Consider the following 22,356-nt stretch of genomic DNA (forward strand, 5'->3'; position numbering starts at 1 on the left):
AGAGAAACCAGAGTATGCCATAATCATGTATATTCAGCATGAGTCCCATGATTTATTTTGTGATCAGAGCTTTTTGTTTCCTCATCTAGAAAACGGTGATAATTGGTGTTTATCTCATATTGCTATACAAAAGCAGTTATGTTGTAAAATTTCTTTTCATGGTCGTTCCTGTGTTTTTCTGTTGTAATTTAATTTTCTGTCTCAAGCTTGGATTATACTCTCTCGCTGTAGAGGGTCTTCTGAATTCACCATCTGATCTAAATTTGGCTATCAAATCATAGAAAGGAATAAACTGAGATATGTATGTAGGTCTGTGTGCTTTTTTTGCTGTCTTCTGCCATGCAGACTGGAAACTGGACCATAAAACTTGCAAACGGACATCACTTCAGTGTGGTCTCACAGTTTTTATTCAAGGACGATGTACAAGAGTGTTATTCTTTAGGAAAGTATTTGTGATCCATTTGGTTGGCCTTAGTTAGCACTGTTCTTGATACCACCTCATCATTGCAGTAAAAGAATTGCAGGTTTCCTCCTCTGCAGGTAATTTTGCAAATTCCTCTTAATATGGATCCGCTGCTTTTAAAATTTAAAAAAAAAAAATGAAATCCGTAGGACTTACTCTTAGTTTAGAACATGTTGTTAGCTGGTAATAACAACTCTGCTGCACAGCACACACAAGTCAGGGGCTGGATGTTTATGAAACACATGATAATAGGTGTTGCATTTTCTTATGTTCTGATTCATTTTACGTAAACTGTACAGCACCAAAAACACCCACTCACAAATAAAGTGCAATAGAAAAATGGCATTCAGATGTTAAGGATATGACTTAAATTCTCACAGCCAAGCACAATAAAATTGGGAGACTTGTTCTGTTTATAAATCATACTATTCTCTCAGATATTCCAGCTGATTTTGTGGTGAGGACAGACCCTATTAAGAGGATTATGTGAGCTATGTATAGGTACAGTAAGATGAATACAGTAGCATGAAATTTTAGTGGAGGTATGTCTGACAAGATTTTCTCTAACTTGGGACCACCATGTTTTAATTCATTCTGTAAATTACTCCTGTGTTTGTAACATCCCCAGATGTTGACAGTCCCCTATCTCAGAATGGCATACTTTCTTTGTTGCTATAGATTATATCTGCATTCATATGCCATGACACATCTTTCACTGTTTCCCCATGAAGAGAGTTGGAAAAGGAAGATGTGCTTCTCTGGGAGCCTTGTTATGCAAGAACAGTGTGGAAATACCAGTCAATCTCCTTTTCCATAGGCTCCCTGGTCAGAATTTGGGGCTAGCAGATACACCTTTAGCAAGTCAGTGTCTATGGTGGCAGTAGACAGCAGACAGCTCTGAAGTGGCTACATTATCAGCTGAAGAACCTGAAGAGTTACAGTGACTTGAACTTGGGTCACATCCAAACACCATTTTAGATGGAGAAGAGGAAAGAAAAAAAGTCTATTTCTAGAGTCATGAGCAGGAACAGAACCTCTCCTTTCACTGTTTCGTCTCTCATCTTTTTTTTTCAGTTTTGATTTTTTGGGTTTTTTTTGGTGGGGGGAGGGGAAGAAAGCTCATTTTCAACACTGCATCTTCCACATGTCTACACAGTGATATGTAAAGACACTTCAGAGGATAGTGTTTCTTCTACTCTGTAGTTCCCCTATTGCAGCAGGTAGAGGGTGACACATGGTGTCATATTTGTGATCCTTAAGTTTACTCAAGGCCTAGTGAAAGTCCACCTTAGCACTTGGATACAAGGCTAGGCATCTTTGACTTTTACCTTTTGGCTTGGTTTGTTATAATACATGTCAAATGAAGGAAGAGGAAAAGCAAGAAATGCCAAAGTAAGAGGTAAATAAAATAATTTTATAAAGCTGCATCAGTAGATGACATAAAACAAAAAAAATAACTTGAAGCTGAACTTTCCTTCCAAACTGCAGAGTCCTCTCTTCCTGGACTTCTCAAGTAGCCACCCTGTTTCATCATTGAGCTTCCTTGTTTCAGAGGACATGCAGCACTAGCTAGCATTGTTACTCCACTCTTCTTTGTGTATAATTTGCAGCTTGGCTGTTCTTCCTAGTCACTAGTGGGTCATGTGTTCAAACAGTCCGTCAAACATGCCTAACAGCAGTAACAGTGCTTTAAAAGAGAGAATAGTCAGCATCTGAGCACTGAAATTTCTGTTACAGGAATGTAATCTTTCCATTACAATGATAATATCTGATCTAAATTTACTAGTGTTTGCTGTGTTATTGTTCTTCTGCACCTTTTTGTTCTGTTACTGATCTGCATTGAAACTTCATATCAAAAAGTTATGCTAAGAAAGGAGACCCTCAGAAAACAGATTAGCACACGGTAATTTTCTTCCTCAGTCATTGAAGATTACCTTGCCCAGTCTGCTTGTGGCCTCAGCTTGCCTTTTTTTTTTTTTATCCAAGCTCAACTAAATTGACAATTATTTGGAGACAGTGAGGCTAATTGTCCTAATTAATACAAGTGGACCCAGGTGGGGATAGAGCTTGAGACCAGTCAGGTGGTATGGGCAAAAAGCCCTCCTCTGTTTGAGAACTGGTACTGTGATGGAGAAGCTGGTGGTACCTAAGACTGTGATGCTTTTGTAGTAAGTTTTTTGTTTTGTTTTTAATTTCTGCTTGGATTGTTGTGTAATATGTTGAATGTGCGGATTTTCATATATGAAGGGTGGTGTCTGAGAGAGGGGCCTTACCTTAAAGAAAAAGCTTCCTTTCAAATGAAAAGAGTTCGCTGGTTGCTCCAGCCCTGTAGCTTTTGTTGATCCTGAAAGAGTAGAGTATTTCATCCTGCGTCAGAATGTACTGGATTAATCTAGAAGCTGGAGGTATATTGATTAGCCACCAAGTGAAGAAGTACAAGGGAGAGTGCAGGATTGTGTCGTGTTGCTGCTGTGTTATAGTTCTGAAATGAAAGCTATGATAATACTAACAAGGTGCATGAAGGGAAATCTTGTTTTAACAGGTGTTGTTCATGGAAATGGTTAAAGCAAACTTGGAAACAGTGCAGAAGAAGGTGTAGCTTTTGTGTAGGAGATGGCAGAATATTATGCTTGTCTAACAAGCATCTATCATTTCCTTGCTATTTACTCTGCTCCTTGATCATCCTTCTTCGTTTCTGAGCTACCTTTATGTCAGTAGCTGTCACTGAAGACTTCCACTTGCTCCCTTGCATCTGACAAAGATTCTAAACAGGGCAGATTCTGGCTGTTGACTTTGAGAGTAGATTTTAGCCCAATTTTCATAGATAAGATTTGGCGTGCTGTCCCATCCCAAGTGTCTGTTCAGTGAAAAACATGCCACTCTCTGTGCCTCCTATCATTTTGTTTGCCAGCAACCTGGCATGCAAAACTCTTTTCAAGTCCTGACCTGGCTGATGGCTATTTGATGGCATAGAAAAAGAGGAAATAAATAGCAGTTGCAGTAGTCCAAAACACATTAATTGGTTAAGGATTTAGACTAACTTCCTGCAGTTTCCTATCACCTTTGAAAATCCCAGTGAACTGTACTTCTAATCACCACACCTTTTCTATACTTGTGGGCTAAAGGCTTTTCCCTTTGGGAAAATGACTTTCCCAAGCCTGGCAATAACACAGTTAAAAGGTATGGGAATAGGTCAGCCAGTGCCTGGTAGGGTTCTGTAGCCATCAGACAATCTGTCTTTCCCTTCAGACAAATCTGGCTGCAGTATTATTGTGTGTAACCCATGCTGATTCTAAAAGCAGTATGAATTGTATACATCTTGCACATCAGTTTCAGTGTCTTAAAAAATGAAGAGTTTTTTCCTTTTTCCCATTCCTTTGAAGTTTTAAAGCAGAACTTGCTGGTGACCCACTTTTGCTAACAGTTCTCTTAACTAACCCCTGTACTCGCTTATACATTTTTTTTCTCTTCCACCCACTGTCTGTCTAGCCTGGTTTAAAATTTTTATATATGTACTTTTAAAAAATTGATTAGTTGGAGAGCTGCCCGTTCTTCTGCGCTGTATAATAAGGATTTAAAAACTGCACACTGAATTCTGTATAGTGTAATTAAAACTGACCCAGATTTGGACCTGAGAACACCAGGACTTAGCCAAACTTGCCATGAGCTGAGTTCTGATGGCAGATGGAAGCTAATGAGGACACACTACACTCCAGAATTTCCCAGCTGCTTGGCCCCTTTTTGTACAAACAAGGTTTGGAGTGAAGTCCCGATCCCAAGAGCATGTTCAAGCAAATGTACTGCACCCAGTGTTTTGGGAAACAAGGCAATGCTGTTGGACTGCTTCAAGAAAATTTTGAGGCATTATTTCCAATGGGCTTTTACTGTGTATCCCAGTGTCATGCATATGTTGTCTTCCATCTTATCCTAGGCTGAGTGTGATCATATGCTTCAGACCATATCTGAATATCCTCCTCCCATTTCAGCTGGGAGGGCTTCCACTTCAATTTAACGGAGCATTAAGATCCCGAAGTACTGGGTCTCCATTCGACCTGTGGTTCCCTTTAGTGGATTCAATGTCCTGGGACTATTCAGGCAGATGTAATTGAATCAGTTTGAAGCAGCTGTAGCTGGCATGTGGTCTCTCAGATTGCTAGCACCTGCTTGGTTGGGTTTTTTTTGTTGTTTGTAACTCGCTAGAGTGAAAATAGTGCCAAAACCAGCATTGGTCTTGGAGCTGATAAAGCACTCCAGCTCCTATATCCTTTTCCCCTTCTAGCCTAGCCACCTCATTACTGGTGCCTGTAATAACGTTGTTGGTAGTGAGCAGAAACAGGTTTATGCTTCCCCTCCAACTGCCTCCCCCCGCTTCAAGCCAGTGCACTGCCAATACTGACTCTCTTCTTCATAAGCAGCAAGAGTTAATAGTGCTCAGGTGTGCAGAGCATCTGTGCCCTCCTTAGAAAATTGGGCAGCCCATGGTTTGCTGTATGTGAGACAGGGAGCACCAAATTTATCTACTGCTCTAACAGTCCAGCTGCTGGCATGGCAAGTTACTGTTCATGTCTAACAAATGACCACGGAGTCCTGGGATGTTCTGTTCAATACTTCTGCTCCCTTCCTCTGGTGTAGTGTACATAGATTTTGGTTACTGTTTTCCTACTACAGTCAAAGTTTTAATATGGTAAGATTTCAGAATGGACTGTGAGTCACTTTGTTGCCTTTCTGTATTGTGTGATTTATTGTAATCAAAGTTCAAATTAAATACAGGAGTGCACTTGGCCAAATACATTAACAACACACAGTGGTGTGGTTTTCCATGTAGTATTACAAGATGGTATATTGCAACATTAATTTTTTAATATATCCCTCCACTGACTTCACCTTACTTTGTGAATAAAGTGTATGTGCCTCCATTTTATTTTGTCCCTCCCTACTCCAGAGATAAAGGATGGATCTGGATTCTTAATTCCAGCCACCTTTGTCTTTAGTATTAGCCCCACACCTCACTTCTTACTCTTCTCTTTTGCTTACCTGAGTTTTTATTTTATGGACCACAGTTTTTGACTTTGTCTTGAAAGACGCACTCCACTGTGGAGTCCTGACAGTGAGGAGGAGGGTATTTACTGACATGAGAGTAATTATGATTAACTTTTTCTTTTGGCTTTAAATATTTGGGTTGGCTTCTCTCTCTCTTTATTTTTTTTTTCTCTTTCCCCTCATTTGTTGGGTATTACCACATATTTCTAGGGTCCAGAGGGTCTTGTCCTCAGCTGATGTATGGGGATTTAATTGCCTCCTGCAAGAGCTTTAAAGATTGCTGTTGTAGGCAATTAAAAGTCAGTTGCACAAAGTGTTCCAGGTGATTCTGAAGCTGTTTTTCTTTCTCTCCTTTAAACCTGTATCCTGCATTTATATCGCATATAAAAAGATTTGTCTGTAGATATTTGGGGTGTAGGAAAAGTCTCCCCTACCATTGAATATTCCATTGCTTCTCCAACTCACATGCTAATTCGTAGCTCTCTGCATTTTGTTGAGCTCAGGCATCTGAAGGGTGTTACTGACGGCAACTTCTCTAGGGTTCAAAATATACTTTTGATTCAGTGGAAGGAAAATGTCAGTTGAAACTTACAGAGTTAGTTGGTTTTGCCTTTTTTTTCAGTACAAAGGAGATGCTTCCCTTTATTTCTTTGTTTTTACAGTACAGAATACTACTGGGTTTATCTTTAAATTGCATTAAATATACTTAGATACCCTGATAAACTACCTTGTATTACTTGTATCTGTGAAAGTGATGCAGCTAAACATTTTAATAGTTGTTTAATGGAACTACAAAGGAAAAAAAAAAGTGAAATTCCAATCAAGGCAGAATTGTTTTTACTAATCCAGCGAGGTGATGTCATCGCTTGATTTTTCTCTTGTCCTGTTGTGATTTGTAGTGTTTTGTTTGTTTGTGGGCTTATTTTGTTTTCTTTCCACTCAGGCTCCTGCTTTCCTGCTCCTTTTTGGTTAGTCTCAAAATGTCTACCAATAAAAACATCCCTTTGTAATGATAGCTTTTGCAACTCTTTGTAGTCTGGAAGTGCTGCAGCTACAGATATCATCTAATGAACAAAATGCCAGCAACAAGTTGTAAGAGAGGAGGTTACTAGGGCTTAAATTAAAATTGGCCATACAAACCTTGTATGGTATATGATTTTAAAGCATTTTCACTATAAGCAGCAATGCTTAAATCTGTGATTTAAATAATGGAGAGTAAATATGGAATATTTTATCTTTTTCACATGTTTTGAGTACCAAGCATCTTTGAGATCAGTAGGATTATGGAAGGGAAACTGTTCTTGAAACCCCAATGAATATAGCACCCATGAATATCTAAATAAATAGCAATAGAAAATCAGAAAGTGTTGTTTGTATGCAAAAATACTTGAGTGTGTGTGTGGGGAGGAAACAAGCAAAGAGTAAGTATGCAGGTGTCTATATTAGGATTTCTTGGTGCCATTTGTAGCCAGCCAGAACAAGAAAGCATCTGCCACTCTTATGGTTGTTTTGAAAATAAATATAGTATCAGGTCAGCAGCAACTGCTAGCTGACATATTTTGTTTCTAAAGGGCTTTTTTTCATGAACTAAAGTTTACTTTAGAAATATAGGCATTAAATAATTGTGAATCTACACTAAGTACAAGAGGTAGTAGAAAACCAAGAGGATTTATGTTCTTAAGAAGTCTATCTGGCATAAGTGAAGAGAAAAATATATGGCTGTTCTTTTCAGTTTGCTAACATCCTGACTCTGAGTTGTGAATTAAGCAGTGTTTATAGTGCTGAACCATCCTTTTTATCCATTCGATTTGAAGATATCAGTTTGGAGACTCTGTACATCTCTTACTTGTATACAGTTAACTGATCAATTTTATGTGAAGTATGCTAGCTTTTTGTGCACATGGAGTAGAGCACTTTCCAAACTAAGATGTATTAGTGACTAGCACAGAAGGGTGACAGAAAGGACAACAAAGGAAGTTAATAAATTGATAATGAAGTGGGATTATAGGGGATTGAGCATGGATATTAGAACCATCTCAAATATACTTTTTAATCACTACCACTCTGCTCTGATTCTGTCTAGTGGCTTTCTAGTGGCACCACCCTGTAATGTATTGTTGAGTATTTGGAAAAAGACCACTTGACTTGTTACTTATTGGCAAGCATGTCCGCATCCTTGACAGGGGTCAAGAGGTTAAATGAATGATAGACAAGATTCTTCTGTTTGCCATGCAGTTGGTCTCTCTAGAAAAGCTTTTGAATAAGTTGATAAAAATATTTGGAAAACTTGCAGTACTGTGTCTGATCTGTGAACAAAACTTTTATTGTCTGGACTTTGCATTCCAGCACTGAATCATAAACGTATAAAACGAAGAAACTGGTGAACAATTTAACACTAAAGTGAATTCATAAAGATACTGTATTATAACTAAGAAATAAAACTATGTAAGAGAATCAAACCAATACAAAGTACAGAGGAGGAGGTGCTGAGAAAAATGTAATCAACTCTAAATCTTGAAGTGTTTTCAAGAAGAAATCTCAACCCAGTTCTTTCTGTTATATCAACCAGGCAATTTCTTGAAAGAAGCATGAGTTGTCTCATGTGGTACACATAACTCTTGTCCACTCCCCAAAGGTTCAGTTTTTCCCTTTTCCCAAAGTTCCATGCTTGACAACTGGACAGAAGGCTACACTGAATTAAAATTTATTGTTCTGGTGTTCTCCATCCATTTATAGTGCACCTAATCAGGAATTCAGTTATGTCCCAAGAAACCCGTTTAACCTAATGAGAGCAAATGGCAATGGGTGTTCCTTACCGGGGACTGCAGTGCCAACATTTCTGCTTAATTGGGACATATTTGGCTGGTTCCAGTGCTTCAAGTGGTTTTTAAACAGGTGTTTAATAGGTGTGGGATTCTGAACTCTGCCCTTTTGATGCAGCAGTTGCCAAATAAAGATTAGCAGAAATAAAAAGGTCTGATGTCGAATAATAATTTTTGTCTTTGTATATTTATTCAGCATAATTTTTACTTCAAGTCGCAGGCGGGTGGGGAGGTGTTTCTTCTCATAATTGAGAAAGTCCATTAAATACAACAACAGGATGTCTAACAGGGTGTCCTAATTAAAATTACCCTGTAATTTGAACAAAACATTCATTTGTATGTAGGTAAGGTTGACCTAAACCCCATCTAAATCAGGAAAAATTATTACACACTTTTTTTTCTGCTGAAAATGAAACTTAGCATTCTGCCAGCAAACAGCATGGTTCTGCTATTATACAGGATTCAAGAGTAAGGATTTTTCTCTTCAGTGTTGAAAAAATAATGTTTTGAGAAAAGTTAAAATAGATTTCTCTCCTACCTCCACCCTTTGTTAGTGTTCATTCACGGTTGCGTTTCTGTGGTATTTTGAGTGCAGGGACAGTTTTGTTCTGTGCATACTGTAAGCCCATCTGAAGCCTTTGGTTGTGGCTACTATACTGGTGAACTAATAAGCAACAGAGATAGCAGCTGCTTAGCAGGACTGATTGGCTCGGGCTTGACTTTGCTATCTGCGACTACACAGTTTCTGACTGGCTTGGAGTGCAAGCCGGGTAATTTTGTTATCTCAGGGAGTGTGGACCTGCATGCATAATCTGGGCTGTGTACACAACTGCAGAGATTTCACGTTCCTATGTAAAAATGACCCACTCGTGCTTTAGCTGTCATGGTTTAAAATGCAGCTGAGGCAAATTGTATTAAATATAACTTATCAAATCAAAGTGAATGTTTGCAAGAATTTACTAACTTCAGAAATATTGTTTGTATTTAAAAGGGAATTCTCAGCATCTTTAACTTGACAGAACTACACAAACTGTAGCTTCTGGATGTTGCTTCCACGACACAAGGTGATGGAAGTTTATTTACTTATGCCCACTTTCTGGGCAGGTTGGGAAGGGGGAGGATTTTCAAAAGTGCTTGAAGCTGGTCTCAGTGTGCTGCTGATGCATTCAACTTGGAATTCTTTGCCACGATTTGAGTGGAAAGAGAATCACACGCTTGTTCCTTTCGATAATCCCACTGCTATGTACAAAAAGTGGAACTTGATAAATGCCAGAATTTAATTAGGCGCAATAGGAGTGCCTTTCCACTGAATTATTCTTCTGCTTAAACCAACTTCTACATTTTCATCTCTCAGCTTCAATGGAGTATATAACAACAAAAGAAAGGAAAGGGAAAATCTGATGAACAATTTGCTTAGCCTACTTTAAGCTCCAAGAAGAATTGTTAAAGAGAAGATAAAATTTGAGGCTTGTGTTGTGGTAATACACTTTTAAGGTGATGAAGAGCACTTGAATAGAAAGTATTCAAATATTGGCATAATTTAAATTTTCTAGATTCCTGTCATTATTTTAAAGACAGTCAGAATTGATGTGGGCATCTGCTGTATTGTAGAAAGAGTAAAATTAATTAAATGAAACAGATATTTGCCAGAATACTTTACATGTCTGTATATATGTATGTTAGCATGTAGATACTTAAGTATCTACATGTTAAGCATGTAGATACTTAACTGTTCCAATGAACAGTTATTTTATGGAGACATGTATTCAGTGAGAAACCACAGCAAGAATAATTTAATGCACAAGTGCGTTGTACTGGTAGCTGCTGTATCTTAAAGGCAGTTGAAGGAAAATGGGAGTCTCCTTTTGGGGAAACCAGCCAAGCCTATTGTATAGGCGTCACATAACTTGAACATGTCTAAGTTTGTGTAACAACCTGTGCAGCTGCTCGTGACTGATAGAATAACTGCAGCCATCTTGAGAGTGTGTAGAAGACTGGAATGAAGACAAGTATTGTGTAGATGCTATTGCTGCAGACTCACATATGCTGGTATATAGTGCTACATGTGAAAGAACAGTTTGTTATTGTTGAACAGAAAAAGTCACCAATTCTTATGCCTGGTCTGGAGTCCTGCCCTGGAGGCCTAGTTGTAACTTGGCAATACAAATTCTAACTGCAGTACTGAAAAGGCAGGTATTGGTTGTTGAGCTGATGAAAATGGATTAAGATCAGATGTCTGCACTGATTCTTTTTGTTTTCTCAGTTACTGTAATTTCTGAAGATGGTAAATCCCCTGTGGGTGCTAACTGGCTAGTGAAGCTCTTAGCAACTTCTCCTGAACTATTGTTGATAGTGGTGTTGGATGATTCCTTTACGCCAAAGGACCTCTCTTGTAGGGTTTAAAATGTTCTAATTTTTCTTATTCCTGGAGCACAGAAGCTAAAGGAAGAGACTTGAACTGCAGTGTCTTCTGTATTCAGCTGAAATCCAGATACACATCCCACAACCTCCTGCGCAGCTATTTGGGCAGAGTGACTCCAAACCTTAGTATGGAATAAGGGGTGGAGAATGTGGTAGTTTGGTCTAGGCCTTCCTTGGTGACCAGTTTGTAGCCAAGGAAGGGCCCAGATTTACCCAGTATTCCCTACGATTTTTACGTAAGCCAGACTATAACAAGAAATGAGGAGAGGTCTCCAAACCTTACCAGTGACTTTAAAAATACTGATGGTGGTAAAGGTTACTTTCTAATCAGGATGGAATTGATGCTTGTGCTCTGGAAAGTAGCAAAAGACATGCACAGTATGGTAACTCTAGAGATGTAAAAGAAATTTCCTGCTCTTTATTTCCAGAAGTATTTTCTGAAGTCCTTGAAAGATTGTTCAGGAACTTTCTGATGCTCTGGTAACAGTGGTTCTTAACCACATGATTTATCATTTGCCTTTGGCAAGAAAGTTCAATTCTTTCCTATTGAATGTGGGACCTTGCCTTATTGCCTCAGGGAAGTGTTACTGTAGTGCAAGTCACTTGAGGCTAATTCAACCTGCTACTTGGAAAATGCCCCTGGTGCAGATTGTAGCACTGCACCATTATCTCAAGCTATTTTTCATCAGAAGCAGACTGCATCTGTTCTGTATGATCCGTATAGCCTGCCAGTTTATTTTAAGTTAGCATGTGGAGTGGGGCTTTTTTTACCTATAAAGCTTTGATTGGTTTGGCTTCCAGCTGTGTGATAAGAGCCTTTCTTCTGTGTCATACCAAAGCAGCCCTAGACATCCCAAGATGTGGGCCCACAGCAGCTTAAACTGATCAATGTTGATGCTGCTCTATTGCTGTTCCTCCACTTGAACAGTTCTGCTGTAACCTCCAAGTTTTCTGCCTGGATGCTGAGCTGAAGCAGGGGCTTGATGTGGCTGAAAACACATGGGAAAGAAACTTTCATTCGTCTGAAAGCTCCCTAAACCAGACATTTATCCAGTCCTAGATCAAGGATAGACGTGGGGACATGTGTCAAGGAGAGAAAGGAGGTGAGGGAGGGGTGGAATTTTGGCAGCTACAATTAAAATCAGCTTACATCTTAGTGCAGTTGTGCTCGTAAGGTTTTGGAAAGAATAACTTAGTGGTTTCAGCAAGATATGTCTGTGAGCATAGGATATGATAATCAGAGGAACTGTGGCTTTGGAATTTCCTTCCTCCTTAGTTTTTTAAGACATGCATTTTGGTACGCATCAGAAACGCTGAAGATCACACACCTCAACCTTTCCACCCTTGAAAAGGGAAAAGGGAAAATAATATGAAGGCTTGATTAATTTCTTTTATGAGGTTTGTTTGCTATATGTCATTAGAAGTAGATCAGACAGGGAAAAAAAATTTTTGTAACCGGTAGGGAATTTTCCCCTTTGAAAAAGAGTAAAGCTTCATTAACATTTCAGCCAGCTTTAAATTAAAATTTTCATCTGAAAATAATCCATAACGTTTTGAGTGCTGGTGAGTCACATCAGGGCAGTATCAACCCAAGTTTCTTGTGTGTACAGCTTGTGATGTGGATCCGTTATCATCAGTCACCATGTTACTGTGCCACACATGCTGGTGTGAGTATATCTGTTGAATTAACACTTGGCCTTCTGCTGATCACATAAAGCCAGTGTGCTGCATACCACGTGGCTGGCTGGGGCTAACTGAGCAGAGCAGATGACTGCTGGGTCCTGAATTTTGCACCTGCTTTGTATGCACACTGACTTGACCTAATGCTTTTTACCATGAATAGCCCTATTCCATTCCATTGCAGTAGGTCTGCTGATACCAGAAAAGTTTTCACTTGATATGTTTCTGTAGGACAGGCTCTCAGAACATGCTGCCAGAGTGACTGGGTTTTCTTTAACCCATCCGTGTGTCACTGAATGCTGATACTTTACTGTCCCTGCCTCACTGCAGACAGGTCATTGAGTCTGATGTTGGGAAGGGGAGAGTTCAGAAGTGAAGCTAGTGGCTCTGCTGTGCAGGCAGTGACAAATGGCAGATTAGTCTGTATCCTTGGGTTTTGCACATTTGAGGGGACGTGGGGATTTGCAGCATGCAGCCTGAAATGCTTTTTTTTCCTGCAAGATTATGTCAAGTCTACATGGATTAGATTTGTAGATGTCCTGAGCAATTGGTGCTTCAACTGCAAAGCCTTTGGAGAAAAACCCTTTGCTGATTGTATCATGCTTTTGATAGGGCCTGTATTGGAGTTCCTGGCAACTGTTACTAAAGGTTTTTTCCTTCATGCAAGATCTTAAAGATAATTTTATCCTCTTTTTCCCCCCCCTCTCCTCAGGGAACTGGAGGGCTTGACGCATCCTTTACATCCTGCATTTACTCTGACCACAGTCCCTCCCTGTTCTCACAAGTAGAGCTCAGCCCTGCTTCCCTTCCTGTTGATTCCCAGTCAGCTACATGGTAAGTTTTCATTACCTCTAGACTTGTTGCCACAAGGTAAAATTCTGGCAGACTCTCTCTAAAATCCATTAGCACTGGGCATTGAGGGCAGAGTACTTCATGCCCATCAGAGATCGTTCAGTTGTATTCCAGGCTGACTGCAAGGAAAGGAAGATAGCATTGAATTAGCATAGGAGCTGAACTTCAGCATAGATTGTTATAGGAATAAAATATGAAGTAAAATATGTGACAGAATTAAATCCATCAGTTCTAATAAAGGAAACAGAAGAAAGCAAAGAAATATTGGACCCTTAAATCCCATTAACCAGGCCAGAGAGAGAATGCGTTAAAAGGAAGCTGCACTGTATCTTTTTTCATTGTTTGATGAAATAATCTTTTTCACCCTTTAAGTAGTGTGTTTAAAACTCCTAGTATTTCTGAAACAAAGAGAATATACAGCCACCGAGCTAGCTGGTTTTTATACCTTCCTTTTCTGAGTATTGTCCTTCAGTGCAATACAGAGCCATTTCTTTGTTCTCACAAGCTAGCAGTTAAATTGTATGTAAATGTATGCAAATTAGATGCTGTCTAATAAAGAGAGTCATTAGATGGAAGAAATATTTAGTTTAGGGGAAAAAAAGAGAAGAAAGCAGGTGTATTTTGCAATAGAAAAATGTAAGATTGCAAAAGCCCCTCAAACTTTGGATGAAGGCTTTTTATAAAGCCATTAAGATATTTTCTAAAAGACTTGCCCTACTCTTGGTCCTATTTTCTGCATGGTTTTTTATGTCTATACACTTCTGTGTTCTTTTCTTAAAACTCACACTGGCTGTTCTATACATACAGATATATAAGTATTGTATTCATAAGTCTTTTGTTTCTTTAAATCATATAGCTATGAATTTACATACATGTACCTTGCACTAGGCTATGTTTTTTGCTTACTGAGTAGACAGAGGTGGAATCCATGTGGTAAATTTTATTTTCATGGATTGATTTATTCATCATGTGCTCTGACTGGATACCTTTTTCTCACTAAATCATCTTCCTCCATTTAATCAAACATCCTCTCAACAATTTCAAAGCTTTCTTTTTCCCCCCATTTTATTTATCCACCGAATCTCAGTAACAGATATTTTTCCATTCTTTCACTTGCATTTTTTGCCAAGTTATCCCTTTTGAGGTATGGACCTGATTTAAGTCTGAAGCAGCAGTGACCTTTCTAAACATGAAGTCACAGCTTTACTGTCAGGTGTCACAGCACTAAGATGCTAGGAACGTGAAGCTTTGTGTCATCCAAAGCTGGAGATTCCACACCTCCAGTGGATGGAGCACTAGTATCCATCTAGGCTCTGAAAGATTTAAAGTAGATAAAACCCTTATTTTCTTGCCACTTCGAAGGAGAAAAAAATTTTAGACTTTTATCTCTCTACCATAGAATTTCTCGTCCTGCTTTCAGCACTTCTGTTTGGGTGGACTAGAATACAAAGATGACATGGCTCAGTTATTTTGAAGTCATTGCTGTATTGTGTTTCTGATGGTCAGTTATCATGGTTCAGGCAGATGAGACAATAGCTGTAGGTCGACTTGCATATTTTTTCTGTTGCATTTTTGCAAGTCTGGAAGTCTGAAGACACATATATATGTGTGTGTATAAAATATATGTATATAAAAATAATGTTGTTTAAATATTTACATATAAAGCCAAGGGATTGGCTTCCTTCCCAGAATTACTGGAACTACCTTCACCAGGAACATTTGGACTTGAAAAATCTCTACAGCAACACTTTTCTTCTGAAACTAAACAACTTGTGAAATGAGTGACTAGTTCTGCACCCTTTGTTGTTCATGTGGGTTCTTTAGCTTGGGGTGATTGAGAGACCTCTGTGCATGGGTACTTCATTTCCAGCTAATTATGGTGAAGTTATCTTTTATTCCCCTTCTTCTCTTCAGTTTCTCATTGCCTCATTTTATGAGAGAGAATTCACAAGGGAAACTAGCACAGTGGGAGTTTTTGCTACGGTTCTAGGACAGGTCCACGCAGTGTGCTGCATCTGGGCTGTGTGCAGTCTAGACACTGCAATTCCCTTCTGGTCAGCTAAAGGGCAGTCAGACTTATGACTCAGAACAAGCTGACCTCCCAGTTGCCCAGTGTCCCAACAACTGACTGAGCACTCAGCAAAGAAGCCATAACATGTGTCTGCTACCCAAAGGGAAATGTAGACAGGATCATTGAAGGAGGTAATGGAGGGTTAGCAGTGAATATTTCAGGTACTTTTGAAGGTATAATAGAATATGTAAGGTGAAGACTGAGGAATGCAAGGAAAATCTGAGCTATAATATATGGATTCTAGAGAGAGGTGAGGTTGAAGTGAGGGGAAAGATGAAATACAGTGATGGCTAGGAGGAATGAGGCCACATTAGTGAACAGAAAATGTTAGTGGTTTACTGACTCACTTGGGGCAAAAGTCTTCTAGGCTTTCTGGGATTGAATGTCCAGAAGAACTGAGTTACTAGTGATGCAGGCATTTAACATGGATGTTGACACAGTTTTCAATCTAGCTAGGTGTAGCTATGCACATTCTTCAGGTTTTGGGAGGTGGTTGTTAAACCTGAAACACTAATTAGGAGATTTACTGTGGAAATGGGACAGGCTAACAAATAAAGTACCTTCTGTCTCTCATATTCTTCAACAAGTTGCAAAAAATACATACAGGCAAGTGATGTACAAATGGGGGAAGAACGATGCAGGCTTAGGGGCAAGGATTTGATTAGTTCTGTATTCCTTTCCATGCTTCCTGTGGTCTGGAGTAATTGTTCAGGGCAGGAGAGAATTCAGCGCCTACATATTTTTGAGGATACACATCTCACTACCCTACTTGTCTCAACAATAACAATTGTTATACTACGGCTTTCCTACCCTGGAAGTACATTGCAAGCATATATATGCATTAAAAGATGTGAGACTTCTGTGATAATGAATCCAAAAGCAATACTGTAGACAGAGGTGGGAATCAGACCACTGGTCCATCTGATCAGGCATCCATCCTGTTACATGTCTTCTGCTGCAGCAGTGGGAGGCACAAGAAATCCTAAGTTGTAATAGTGGAACAACTAATTTTTTCGCTATTGATCTTGATAGTAAATTAGAAGTTGTGTTTCTCAGGACCTTGTGCAGCTTTAAAGAAATAGTTTTAAGAAATAAAATATGCCACACTAAACTAATCCTAGAGCTAACGAACAGGCATTGGGACTAGCAGCTTTTGCTATTACCTACTGCTTATTATTGTTATTATTATTATTTCTTTTTAATTATGCAAAGTGCTAATCAGTTTGATTATGCACAGTGCTAATCAGGTTAATTATGCAAAGTGCTAATCAGTTATTCTCTAAGCACACGAGGAGAGCAGAGGTGCTGGCAGTGAATGGTGGTTCTAGATGGGGGTAGTCACGGCAGTCATTCCTTATTAAAAGAGGAGTAGGTGAGATGATAGGGGTTTTTGCTTCCATTAGAAGTAAATAGTAAAAAAAAAAAAAAAAAAAAAAAAGCCGTGAGGGGGATAGCTCTGGTGGGGTAATTCTTCTTTCACAGCAAGGCAGACTTTTTTTCCAAGTCAGCTCATGCTGTTGGATAATTTCTGTAGGAGTTTGAGTGCACTGATTTGGGAAAATGTATTGCAGAGTAGTCCTTTAATGGATAGGGTACGAGGTGCACCCACTTAATATGTTGAGGTGCATAACTAGAAAAAATCACAAATTAAGAGAGTTTGGTCAATGTAGCAGTCACCTTTTAAGCCCTGGTAAGTAGGCTACTGATAATGTAACCTGTATGATTGTTGTTCATATGTTTTTATGGTTGAGGGCATTGTATGAGCATACAAAATATATTTCTTTCAGTGTAATACCTTTAAAAGCTGTAGGAATGTAGGTTGCCTTGTCAGTGGAACGTATGTTAGGTGCATTTCTTCTTCCTCTTTAGTGCTAAATTATAAACAAGAATTTTGTCTTCCTGTGAAACAAGATCTGTTTTCAGTAAGTTCTGTTCTCCTGACAATTACTGAAGCTTCACTCTGTCTCTCTTATATGCTCTGTGTCTAATATGTAACCAGTATTCCTTATTTGATTATGTTTCAGTATTGGTGTGGGATACATAAGCATCACTTTTTTCAGTTAGTAATGGAGATGACATTCCCAGAGCAGAAAGCTACTTGCTCATAAAAGTGTTGGGTAAAGCATCTTAAGAGATTTTTAAAGTCATTAAAACAAAAGACTACTTCTGTATAAGGCCGTCAGTACTAGAAGGTTAGTGCACCAACAGTGCAAGAGAAATTTTCTTTGAAAAATTAATCAATGAGGGTACTTACTTATGGGGATTCATGACAAATTTCCAAGTATATTTAAGGTAGAAAGTAAAGCAAAGCATCAGTAATATATGGCTTAAACCAGAGCCTGAAAATGGATAGTATTACCTTCTTGGCTATGTGACTACTCCACAAGACACTGATCCTTGAAACAAGTTTACTACCAGATATGTGGTCAAAAAACCCTCATCTATTCTTACAAATTCCTTCTGGTGTTAGAAATCTAGACAAACCAATGGTCTGGTGTCAAGTCTAGAGCCTTAGGTCTGGAGGAGGGGAGTATGGGGCACAAATAACCTTAAGTGAGAGTGGGATACACCAGACATCAGGGTCCTGAGATCTGAATGCTTTCCTGTCTGAGAAGAATCCTCTGAAGCTGATGTGCAGTTTCTAATAAACTGATGATGGATCAGGTTGTGGCTACCTTTAAGTGCTGCTCCAGAAGAACTTGGTCTGTTTGCCTCAGATCTGATTTTGACTTGAAGTTGTCTGTTCCTCAGCCAGGGTATTTCCATAGGTTTATTGTTTTATTTTCGTTTATTGTCAGTGGTTCCAGTGCCTGTTTGTTCTTTCAGTGCACTCCACTCCTCCCTCATCAGCATTTTGATGAGGCACAATAGGAGAGTGTGTATGATCTACCAAAATAGGGGAAAACTGACTTTTTCATGCAATCCCTTGGCATTGAGCAGCCCTGCAGGAAGCAGATGCTTACTCAGATTGCTGTAGTAGCAGAAAGTGGCAGTCACACACGTTCTTGATCATTTCTCTGTTTTTTGGAGGCTGGACTTGTTATATCGGAAGGGAATCAGTTTGAAATTTATTGCGATGCTTTAGGTATGTTCCTTGTTATCATCCACATCCTTTCAAATGCAAGTCAAATCCTATGGAAAGAAAACTCAAAAGCTTTCATGTTCCCATCTGTATTTCCCCATAGTATTTAAAAGCTGTTGTAGAGGCAGAAGACCCTTGAAAGGCCAAAAGCATAAACCTCAAATCATAGTATTTGCATCTTAGAAATATAAATCTACCTGAGACATTATCGTAACTTCTGTTGAATTTCACCATCTCAGATGGCTGGCCTTGTGATGAACTGGGGAGCTAGAAAGGCACAAACTCACATTTGGCTCCCATTCCTACTGTTTTCTTTGTAACCCTGCTGAATTGCATTACCTTGCTCTATTTTAGTTTTTCTTGATGGTAGTAAAGTATGGTTAATAACATGGACCTAATGCAGTAGAGGTGGTTTATGAGACAAACATATTGTTTGCAAAGTGCTTTGATATCTCTGGACTAAAGGAGTTATAAAAGTGCTGTGTACTATGGGGAGTTATTTGTGTTATTAAGAAGCATCAACAAATCTTGTGATATCGTGTAAATTAGTGCAAGATGGCACCAAAACAGTTTGTGTGTTCCTAAAGAGTGAAATAAGTGGATGGAGAAAACTCAGTTGCATTAACATTAAGCTAATGGGTTAGCAACAAATAAGGAGTCCCTAGTAAAGAAACTGTGCCTCCTGTGCCTTAAGTGTGAACAGAGAATGCATTTGCTTGTATGGTAGAAAGTTGTTGCTTCAAAACTGCTCCTGCATTTTCTTGAGGACCTGGTCTTCAGAGGTGCAGGCTAACTGCTACTTAGCCCAGTAGGAGCTGAGTCTGCTCGTTGGCATTCACACAACTGGGAGCTGGTGGAGAATTAATAACAAAAAGATTTTAAATGTTCAGCCTGACCTTTTAAATTTACTGACCTGCATTCAGGTTACAAATACACAGCAATTTTCTCTTGAGCTGCAAAGACTCTAAATGTTAAATCAGTAACTCGATCAGACTAGCAGCCCTTCTCCTTTCAGTTCTCTTGTGCCCAGCTGCCATGACTGGAGTAAAGGAACAAGAAAACTATCTAAACGTGTCCCTGTCTTACTGTGACACAAGTACTTGGAAGAAGCCCCACTGACATAAACTAACAGAAAGTGACATATTGTTTAAAAATTTGTTTCAAATGTCTTCTCCCATTGATCTTCTTCAAGGGAGATAAATAAACAGTGTGTGTGGTGCAGCCAGTCTGAGTATTTTTGCTTCTACAAGTGTTTATACATTCCATGGTGGGAATGTATTGCTGTTTGTTGACTATAAATTCCAGACCTGTATGTTTGTAATGTATACATTTACAGGAGCAGTGCTGTTTTGGGAGTATGGTCAGGTTAGTGCCTCCTATGAACAGTACCAGGTGAATAGTGGGTGGGGTGTTTTTTTTTTTTTCTCCTTCTAAAGCAGTCAGTTTGTATTTGTGCTCCCAGTGAAAGAGAGGCTGTGGTAGCAGGAACTGTAGTAAAGCAGGACCTTCTGTGCTCAGATTAATGCAGGTAGGTACACAAGGAAAGCCATGTAGGATTTGTCGGGGAGGAATAAAGTTACTTTAACTTTTCATCTAATTAAGAAATAACTTTGTCATGCTCTCAGTTTGTTCAGTGATGATGTATGTTTTCTCTCAGGAGGAAGTGACTGAAGTTGTTACAGGTGACAAAATGCCTGGTGGCAGAGACCCCTCCTGCTCCTCTGTTCCTGTTTCGCAGTTCTCTCCCATGTCTTTGAACAAAATCTTCCCTTTTACACTTGCTGTTACTATCAGCATCTTAATCCCCTGGGCAGCAGGAGTGTGTAGAAGATTTTGGTGATGATGGAGGCACTTCTTCATCCTCTAAACTGAGTGAGCGTTGCTGCCTGAATATACTGTATGTGTAGGAACAGTTCAGCTTAATCAGTTATCATTTCTTCTGTTAGGTGGAAATTTTCCTTGAACCCATGCTTCTGTTGTGTTTGTCCAAGTTAAAAATTACATGTTTCTGATGTTCCAGATTGTTTAAAGCCTGCCTAGCGCTTTCCTTTCTGCTCTGTCTCATGCACATTATCTACATTTATTAGACACAGGTTTCATTGCCTTGCAGTTACCATTACAGAAACCACTCTCATCTAAGTTTTATTGAGTTGTAACCATTTTTAGTTATAGTAGCTTTAAACGTAATTTTTGAGAGAGGTGCTTCTGCTGTTCACAAATCTGATGCTGAAGGAAAACGTTTGGGTTTGCCCATGCTAAAATATTCTGATAACATCTTTTAAGAGTTCTTGTGCCTTCATGGTTTGAAATGAAATCAACTTTGTGGCAAGGACGTATTATTTTTGTTCTACTCGATACTTGTGTATTTCACCAGCCTGACAATAGCTGTTCCATGAAAATAAGGAGGACCTACTACCATTATCAGCTTTTTAATGAACTCAAGAGGCAGAGATCTATCTAGTGGGCCTGCAAGTTGCCATACTGTTGATAGCCACAAGGCACTGATATGTTGGTGTGTAGCAGATTCCCTTTTTCACTTGGCTATTTGAAAATCCAGGAAATTAAATACATGGGGGGAAAAAAATGAAATAATATTTCATATATCTTAAAGTCAAACCTGTGAATACTAGAATTAAAGTTGAGACAGCAACCTTAATTCAGCTTCCCTGAGCTTTTCCAGTTTTTAATTATGTAATCGCATGCTGCTCTTGGTGGGAATCAGTCTTCTCATAGTATACCTGATGGACCTGGTCTGAGGTTGGAGAGAGGTTCTTAAGAGACTGTTTTCTTTAGAATCAGCTGCCTCACTTTCTGCAAACACTGGAAAATGTTTAGTATATGAGACAACGTAGCAGCAAATCAAAGGGTGCTTTTATTCTCAAGCTTACCATGAGAGCATGCATGTGCTTAAAGCAAAAAATGTGCTTGAATTGAGTTGTTTGTAAAATCAGACATCTTTAGGTGGATTACAAAGCAAGCTAGTATTTCTGATTTCTCTTACCAATTCACTTACTCATTTTAACTCTTCACTATTTCTATCTTTTCAAACATTCTGTTTGATTTCCCTGAAGGACAAAAATAAAGTCAAAGCAGCAGTAACAGCCTACCCTGGTCTTACCTTCTTTCTCATCACTTTGCTGGTATGCAAAACACTTTTTTTTTCTTTTTTCTTTTTTTTTTTTTTTTACTCTCCCTGTAAAATTGCAATTTCCAGGATTTTGACTTTCAGTTGGTAGGAAGTGCACTGTGTTCTACATTATTCACTGACAAAAGTGCGCACAACTCTTCCTGACACTTTGACAGTTTAGTGGGAGATGCTGCTCTAAGTAGAATGTGTCTGTATCCAGGTCCGTTCTCTAAGCGCTGGGAATTCAGCTGTTTTCTTGTGAATTCTTCTTTTCATATTTTATTGCTACAAAGAGAACACAAAGAGTGCCTGTTTCTTTCTTTCTCTTTCTTTTTTTTTTCTTCCAGTTGACACAATCAGTATTATTTGAAGAAAAAAATTACACACAGAATGGGAAATAGGGTGGGAAAGTGTAATAGGATCTGCAAATCTTTTCTGTCTTGTCTGAGTAAATGAGAGCTGATGAGAGATGCAGCACAATGAGAGCTGGGGAATGCTTGCTGAACTGGTATATAAAGATTGTTTCATTTTGCTTCATTTCATTTTACTGTATTGAATTTGAAAGAGAAAATTGCAGCGGACATGAAAGTTTGCTGTGGAAACACCTTGGGTTGCTGTACCCTTGACATGAACCTGGGCAAACATGAAAAGGAACGTTAAGTAAAGTAGTGTATGAATTGTGTAGGTGTGCTTCAGAAGCTATTTTTTGAAGAATGCCCTTTCACAAAGAGTGGCCCTGCCTCTCGGGTTATTCTGCTGCTTCTGTTTTTAATCTCTTAAGGTGTCACTCTGAGTTGT

At 39.0% G+C, this 22,356-nt stretch overlaps 1 protein-coding gene across 11 annotated transcripts in view; it reads left to right on the forward strand.

The window, feature by feature from the left end:
• ZBTB20 (zinc finger and BTB domain containing 20) overlaps positions 1-22,356 on the forward strand; it is a 477,688-nt gene that overhangs the window by 109,193 nt on the left and 346,139 nt on the right. For 9 of the 11 annotated variants that reach the window (XM_032678452.1, XM_032678453.1, XM_032678447.1 and 6 more), the window contains one exon: positions 13,139-13,260. The exons of the other annotated variants lie outside the window; for them this stretch is intronic. The gene's annotated coding sequence lies outside the window, so the exon portion shown is untranslated. The remainder of the gene's footprint in view (positions 1-13,138; positions 13,261-22,356) is intronic. 11 annotated transcript variants of the gene reach the window in all.

The sequence above is a fragment of the Chiroxiphia lanceolata genome, chromosome 2 (genome assembly GCF_009829145.1).
Source record: "Chiroxiphia lanceolata isolate bChiLan1 chromosome 2, bChiLan1.pri, whole genome shotgun sequence".
Classification (NCBI taxonomy): domain Eukaryota; kingdom Metazoa; phylum Chordata; class Aves; order Passeriformes; family Pipridae; genus Chiroxiphia; species Chiroxiphia lanceolata.